This window comes from Elephantulus edwardii, unplaced genomic scaffold (assembly GCF_000299155.1).
Source record: "Elephantulus edwardii isolate Elephantulus edwardi_28Jun2011 unplaced genomic scaffold, EleEdw1.0 scaffold00361, whole genome shotgun sequence".
NCBI lineage: Eukaryota > Metazoa > Chordata > Mammalia > Macroscelidea > Macroscelididae > Elephantulus > Elephantulus edwardii.
Window position 1 is genome coordinate 1376272 of NW_006400111.1, and position 8595 is coordinate 1384866.

At 41.3% G+C, this 8595-nt stretch overlaps 1 pseudogene; it reads left to right on the forward strand.

The window, feature by feature from the left end:
* LOC102859960 overlaps positions 1-8595 on the forward strand; it is a 14654-nt pseudogene that overhangs the window by 5544 nt on the left and 515 nt on the right.

An 8595-nucleotide genomic window follows, 5' to 3' on the forward strand; every position in this document is an offset into this window, starting at 1 on the left:
GATTGTAGTTGCAGCTCCTTACCACTAGGCCACCAGAGCTCCCCACTCTCTAGGACATTAATGGAGCTCCTTGATGGTAGATTTCCCCCCCTACAACACCTCTTTTTATTTCTTGACCCCTGCTACCATGGATGTTGATTGTGGATTCAAGTAAAGTGAAATCGTTGGCAACTTCAATTTTTCTTCATCTAGCGTGATGTTGTCTATTGGTTCGAGGTGAAGTTATTTTGTTTTGTTTTGTTTTTTTATATTAAGATATAAACCATGTTGAAAGCTATATGCTTTGATCTCCTTCAGTAAGTTCTTCAAGTCTTCTTCACTTTCTGTCAGTAAGGTTGTATCATGTGCTTAATACAGTTTGTTTATGAGTCTTCCTTCAATCCTAAAGTCATATTCCTCTTCATATAGCCAGATTCTGAGAATATTTCCTTGGCATACACATTGAATAGATAGATAGATATATACGAAGAAAGGATACAACCCTGATTCACACCTTTCTTAATTTAAAAAACAGCATTATGCTAAGGGAACTAACTCAGTCTCAAGAAGAAAAATACTGTAAAAGACCATTATTGTAGAATGAGTATGAGGATTCAAGGAGGGGAGGGGATTTAATCATAGAGTTACACAAGGAGGGGTGGGTAAAGGACAGGGGAAAGAACCAGTGTCAAAAACAATGTATACGAACTTTATGAACTCTGTAAGTAAGCCAGTATAAAATAAAATAAAAAATCCAATTAAGTATCTATAGTTGTTGTTGTTGTTGTTGTTAGGTGCTGTCAAGTTAAGTACAACTCATAGTGACCCTATGAACAACAGACCTGAACTCTGTCTCAGCCTGTGCCATCGTCATGTCTGACACACTTGTGCCCATTGCTGCAGTCATTGTGTCAGTCCATCTCGTTGAAGATTTTCCTTTCTTCACTGAGCAAACTTTCTTTTTTTTAAATTTTTTTTATTATTATTTTTTTGTGTATGTATCTGTGTACTGTCAGATCAGATCTGACTGGTACAGGAGGAAATTGTCCCTCCTTTCCCGGCAGAGCATCTGGTGGATTCGAACCTTGAGCCTCTGGGATTGCAGTGCAGCTTCTTGCCACTAGGCCACCAGAGCTCCCCTTGAACAAACTTTCTAAGCACAATGTCCCTTCCAAGGAATAGCCTCACCTAGCAACATACCCAAAGCATGAGAGACAAACTTTTGCCATTTTTTCCTCTATGGGGCACTCTGGCTGCACTTTCTGCGAGACATGTCTGTTCTTTTGTTCCATTCAGCACTCTTCTTCAACACCACAATTCAAAGGCATCAATTCTTCTGTCATCCTTATTCATTGTCCAGCTCTCCCACACATAGCACACGATTTGAAAGCCCTGAATCAGATAAACCTTAGTCTTCAAACTAACATCAAATTGCTCTTCAGCATTTTGGAGAGGTCACTAACAGCTGACTCTCCCAAAGTAACATGTCTCCTGACCTCATGACTGCTGCTATCAATGAACTAACACCCGTTTGTTAAGCACCTATGGTAGACCAGATAATGTATTGATTTTTTTATATGCATATACCCATTTAATTCTCAACCCAACCCTCAGAGGCCTCTACTTTTGTTTTCTCTATTTTCAGATGGGGACATTGAAGCTTACTGAGGTAAAAGTATTTGCCCAAAGTCTCTTAGCTGGTAGGTAATAGAGCTAGGAATCTAAGGTCCATCTGATCCCAGGGTTGTGCTTTTACAACCATAACACTAATCTCTCCCAGAAGGATTTCCAGAGTGCAATGCTTTGTGCCTCTCCAAATGCATTGAAAGAGCTTCTTCAGCAGTTCATATGTCATTTAAGGGAATTTCGAGACAATCTGAATATTCAAATATCAAAGCAATTTTAAAATCAACTTCTCTTCAACCTAAGTTTCACAAACATTCATCAACACATCTCAGAACTTAGGGAGCTCTGGTAGCCTAGTGGCAAGAAGCTGCACTGCAATCCAAGAGGTTCATGGTTTGAATCCACCAGATTTTCTCATGGAGAAGGAGGGGCAATTTCCTCCTGTACCAGTCAGATCCAATTTGACAGTACACAAAAAATTAATAAAATAAAAATTTTAAAAAATAATTAGCCCCAACATCTGAGAACTCACACACCTCTACTCCATTTCCAAACACCTCCAGCCCAACTCATGCCATCAGTAGCCTCTGTTCTCTCATTTCACTGAAGAAATGAGATTCAGATGGAAAAATACTGGCACAAGCTGGACCAAGGTTCTCTAATAAAGACATTGTGCATCACGCATCGGCTGCTGCTGTTGCTATGGTAACAGCCACAATTTCTCCCAGCAGCTTGTGTCTGAAGGGAGGGTGGACTGTAGGGGAACAAGTGGCTTTCTTCAACTCCTCGGTCCCTCTCACCTTTCCTGTTTCTCTCTCCCTCCCACTCCAGGAGCCCCTAGACTTCCATAAAGGATGCTGACATAGGGTACTAGCACCCCTCAATTCATCATAATTAACATCTGGCTTTGAGCCCAGTCTTCTGGCAGCACATTCCTCACCCTGCTGGCCAGCCAATCTCCTTTTCCCAGCATCCCTTCATCAGCACTGCAGCAGCTGCCACACCAACAACCTCAGCATCAAGGTCACCACCAACACCAACAATGACAAAGCATCCCTTTCCTCCCTGGGTGGAGACAACACCAGTTAGTACCTCCCTATTGTTTAAACCATTCTAGGCAATATCATTATGATTCTAAAGAAAGAATTTGCCCTTACAAAGCTGGGTAAGACTAAACTCCAGTTTCAGGAGAGGCCAAAAGGAGAAGGGAAGAGTGAGGGAGGAAATCATAAGGACCCAGTGTTTGCTGGGCAGTGGAAAGATATGAAGGAATTAGGAAAGATCCAGTAGGGACCAGAAAAGATAGGGTAACAATGGACATGGATCAATGATGATTAATTTTAGAAAACACATTGTATGGAAAAATGATCATATGAGACACAATGTGAATAGAAGAATGTGTGAAACGCAATTTATAGAAACAAGGCACAATATATATGGATTTGTATGCTAACCAATATAAAATAAAAATCCTTTCAAAAGAGTGAAAAATTAGACGATGCTACAACTGGATGGTGATCAACAACAAATTATATTAAAGGACAAATAATCAGCCAAAAAGAGGGTTTTGGGGAGGGAAGGAGTGGATACAAAGGCAAATATATTAAGAAAAACTTCACTAGAAATAGAAAGCACAAGAGAGAGTCATTTCAATACAAGAAAAGAAGAATGTGGAAAGTACAGAGGAAATCAATCCAGAAATGAAAAAACAAGCCCAGAAAATGATCATGGAACTTCTGGGTTCAATGTGATTGAAAAGCATTAGCAGTGAATCTTAATGATACAGCAATGATTCATTTCCCAGGACCACTATCACTGGGGACAATATGTTGTTGTTGTTGTTGTTGTTGTTGCTGTTGTTAGGTGTCACTGAGTTGAGTATGACTCATAGTGACCCTATGAACAAAAGATCTGAACCTAGTCTGGTCCTGCACCATCCTCACACTTCCTTACACACAAGAGTCCACTGCAGCAGTCACCTTGTCACTCGACCTGGTTGAGGGTTTTCCTCTCCTTCATCCGCCCTCCACTCTTCCCAACATCAGGTCCTTCTCTAAGAAATAGCACCTCTTAGCAATCCAACTTCACCAGGATAAAGGCTCACTCACAGGTTAGACCAGACTCATCTTAAAAACCAAGGCCCACCCACCAGATTCTGTTTGGCCACACTGAGGCTTCCCACCCAAGCCTATTGTAAACAAGATCAGATACAGTTAATCAGCTTACACTTGATTGCTAACACTATTTAGAGAAGTTCAAATGGCCCACCCTGGCTTTCAAGTAAATCACAAACACTTACCCACCAGGATCCAACTTCTTTAAGCTAAAGACTCAGGGGCAATATAGAACCCCCTCATGGATATAGTGTTAATCAAAAGAATCTGATAGAAGGAATATCTTTCTAATAATCGCTCACTTCCTTCATATGTGATGTTTTTCATAACTCATGTTTCTAATCATTGTTCCCTTTCTTCATGTATGATGTTTTTCCATGACTGAATGATCTTCAGCCATTAGTGTTCAGTGTTTCAAATCAACTCATGAGAAAGTGTTCAAATGTTGGTGGAATATATTCATGACTGTGCTTTGATTTTTGTGTACTGAATTCCCAAGGAATTTGCTTTGCTTGCATCGATCATCAACATCTATGAAAGAAGCAGTGAAGAAATAAAGCAATGTATTACACCAGGCAACTCTTAGAAGAAAGGATATCACTGTAATGACTAAGGTACACCCGAGGCAAGCCATGATCTTTTCAACCTCCTCACATGCATGTGAAAGCTGAGCACAATGCACTCGAATTGCTGTCAATGAATATTGACTCTACCATGGACTGCCAGAAGAATAACCAAAATCCGTTGTAGAAGAAATAGAAAGTGAATGCTCCTTAGGAGTGAAGATGACCTTTGTCTTGCTTATGTTGGCCACATCTGGAAAGACCAATATCAGGAAAAGAAAATCATATTTGGTAAAGTGTTGTTGTTGTTAAGTGCCATCGAGTTGTAGACGACTCATAGCCACCCTATGAACGAAAGACCTGAACACTTATATAACTTTCATTGTTTCTCCAAGGCCATAGAGTTTCCGGAGCCAAGCTATTTCAGAAGTGGATGCCACTCCTGCTTCCAAGCTTGTTTTGACCAGGGACCTCCACCAAACACTGTCCACCATAGGTAACCATTATCACATCTGACACATCAGTGTCACAGTGTTTAGCATCACAGTAACCACGAGTTACCTCTGTACAGCAAATGGACAGACCAGTGCTATACCGCTTAGAAGAATGTTTGACCAAAAAGGTCATAAAAAACCAAAACAAAACCCAAGAAAAACCCTCAATGTGAGGGATTGCCATGGTAATCTCTAGAATGTGCTCAAATATATTAAAGATCATGAAGGTGGCACAAAATTGATTGAGTCGAGTTTCTTTCTGTTCCATAGAAAGTTGCCTTGAGTTTGAGCTAGCTCAATGACAACAGTAACAGAGGGGACTGACACTAATCAGACCTTCTGGAAGCACCCTTCACTCCCACTCAGTGCCACTGAGTAAGAATTGACCCTCTAGCAGGGTTCTGAGGCTATGACTAACAGGAAAGGGGATTGCTCATCTTTCTCCCTTGGAACTGCTGGTGGATTCGAACCACTGGAGATGAGAGAGACCTTTGGGTTAGTCATGTAACTCCCTATGGATTAAGCCACCAGAGCTCACTACAGAAAGCAGCAGAGACTCTCTCTCTAATTAAAGTCTAATTAAAACAAAGACCTTTACTATCGTCATGAATATCTCCCAGATATTAAAGCCTGCTGTTATTGTCATTAAGTGCCATTGAGTAGAGCACCACTCATAGCGACCCTATGAATCCTGTTCTATAACTATTGTTGTTTCTCTACGTTCATAGAGTTTCCAGAGACATGTTGTTTAGGAAGTGGATGCCTCCTGCTTCCAAGCCTGTCTTCATTTGAGAGCTCCACCAAATACTGTCCGCCATGGGTAAACATTATGACATTTGACACACCAGTGGCACAGTGTTCAGCATCACAGCAACCCCAAGTTACTTCAGTACAGTGAATTGACAGACCAGTTCTGTACCACTTAGAAGAATGTCCATTTCAAACACAATTAGCACCACAAAGGCCACAGGCTCAAGGCCCTATTAAAGCCTACAGATTATTCATAGTTTTTATTAGTATCATTATGCAAAATTTACTTATCTTCAAGTCAATCTCTGTGCATGTAGTCATAAAATGAAAAAAGGTAAATGATTTAAAATAAAAAGAAAACCATTATTTGGATGTGATTGCTTGGAAAGCAAGCAGAAATGTAAACCCCAACTTCCTAGGCCTGGCTACCCCTTTCTGAATGTCTATGTTCTAATATAAAACCAATTCATAAATGTTCTAACTTTCAGTTTTAACTTCCAAGTGATTAAAAAGTAACATACAGTCAAAAGTTGCAGAGGGTCAAGGATTGCAGCCTACAATATGGATTAAGGTTCAATATCAAGAAGACAAGGGAGCTCTGGTGGCCTAGTGGCAAGAAGCTGCACTGCAACCCCAGAGGTATGCAGTTCGAACCAGATGCTCTGCTGGAGAAGGAGGGGCAATCTCCTCCTGTACCAGTCAGATCAGATTTGACAGTACACACACAAAAAAAGGATTCTCACCACTGGGCCAATTGGCAGCATCAGGATGGATGGTAAAGAGATTCAGGTTGTTCACAGCTTTAGTTTGCTTGGCTCCACAGTCAACACTCTTGGCACCAGCAGCCAGGAAATTTAAAAACGTATTTTGAAGGGAAAGTCTACTGTTAGGGATCTCTCCAGGGTACTGAGGAGCCATGGTATCACTCTAGAGATTAAGGTGAGCCTGATACAGGCCATGGTCTTTGCAATTACTTGCGATGCATCAGAGAATTAGACAATGGCTAGAGAGGATAGAAGGAGAACTGATGCCTTTGAGGTGTGGTGATGGAGAAAAGATTATTGAATGTGCCATGGACTGCTAAGAAAATGAATAGTTTCAGCCTCGAGAAGGTTAAACCAAGCTGCTCCTTGGAGGCAAGGCTTCTGAGGCTTAATCTGACATACTTTGGACATGTTGCATGGACGAACCGATCCTTGGAGAGGGATGTCATGCTTGGGAGGGTGGAGGGACAGTGCAGGAGAGGAAGATGCTTGGTGAGATGGATTGATTCAGTGACTGGGGTAATCAGGGTGGGTGTGTCAGAGACAGTTTGATTGGCACAGGACAGAGCAGGGTTTAGGGCTGTTGTACATAGGGTCGCTAAGAGTCACAAGTGACTCAATGGCACATAACAACAGTCAAATCATTTGAATGCATATGAACAATGACTTTTCCAGTTTGACCCAGTGGGATTAATAATGTGGAACAATCTGGAAAGGGATTCTACAAGTAGGAGAGACTGGAATTCTATGAAGGTGGAGGAGCACTTTCTTTTTTCTCTATTGCAACAGAGTGGCATATAAATTATTCATTCTGTCATAACCAGAACAGAAGCTTTGCTTTACAATCCTTTTATGTATTATTACTTATTTTAATACACACACACAAAGGCGTGTGCAGTGCTTTAAATATGGACAATCATGTGAGGTTAATTTTTTTAAAAATATAGAACAAGAAGGACTATGAAGAGGCTCCAGTATCATCTTCTTGCTAAGTCTAAATTCTACTACCAACACCATAAGTGTTCAAGCAGTGTTGTGAACCCAAGGAAAAGAAACTATATAAACAAGGCTTTGGTGGACAGCAAGAGCACATTTCAGGAAGGATAAGAAGATATTTTTGCTGGGGGGGGGATTTTCTTTTTTTCCTACTTAGATAGTAATCATATAATTTCCTAGTTTAGGTTTCTAGTTCCCCAGACATGTTGGATGCATTCCAACTTTAGAAGAGGCTTGTGTAATACTGAGTACCTAGAAATTCACACCATCACCACCTTTGCTTTCTAGGAGACCTCAGTTTCTCTGTTTAGTGAGTTACACAACTTCACAATCACAGAGACCAAGTGAATGTGCCAACTCTAGCTCTTCTCAATATCGTTCCCCATTTATCCCAAGCAATAGAAACTCAATTCTTGCCTGAGGTAACTATTTTCAACCATTGTCTTTGTTTTGTTGTTATGTGCCATGTAGTAGCCCATGACCCATAGCCACCCTATTTAAAGCAGCTCTGAACCCTGTCTTGTCTTGAGCCAGTCTCACTAATTCTGAGGCACCAACCTCCATTGCTTTCCCTCAACCCTTCCAAGCATGATGTTCTTCACTAAGGACTGGTCTCTCTTGGCCACATGCCCAAAGTATCTGAGAAGGAGCTTCAAAATCCTGGCCTCCAAGGAGAGAATTGGTTTCACCTTTTCCAAGACAGACCTATTTGTTTTCTTGGCAGTCCACGGTATGCTCCAGACTTATCTCCAGCACCACAACGCAAAGGCATCAATTCTGCTTCTGTCATTTTTAGTCATTGCCCAGCTCTCTGAAGCAAAGTAATTGCAAAGACCATGGCCTGGATTAGGCACACCTTAGTCAACGGATAAAAATGAAAAGATTGGCAGCCTCCTAGACACCAAAGTATCTCTAAAGATAGATATTTAATTCGGATAATACCTCAGATTTCATACTGAATAGAAAGAATCAAGAATAATTTGCTATTTCCACTGCTTGGAATATTGTTGTTGTTGTTGTTATGTGCCGTCGAGTCGTTTGTGACTCATAGCAACCCTATGTACAACAACCCTAAACCCTGCTCTATCCTGTGCCAATCACACTGCCTCTGACACACTCATCCCGATTACCCCGGTCACTGAATCAATCCACCTCATAGAGGGTCTTCCCCTCCTGCGCTGTCCCTCCACCCTACCAAGCATGATGCCCCTCTCCAGGGACCTGTCTCTCCTTACAACATGTCCAAAGTATGTCAGATGAAGCCCCAGAATCCTTGCCTCCAAGGAGTAGCCTGGTTTAACCCTCTCCA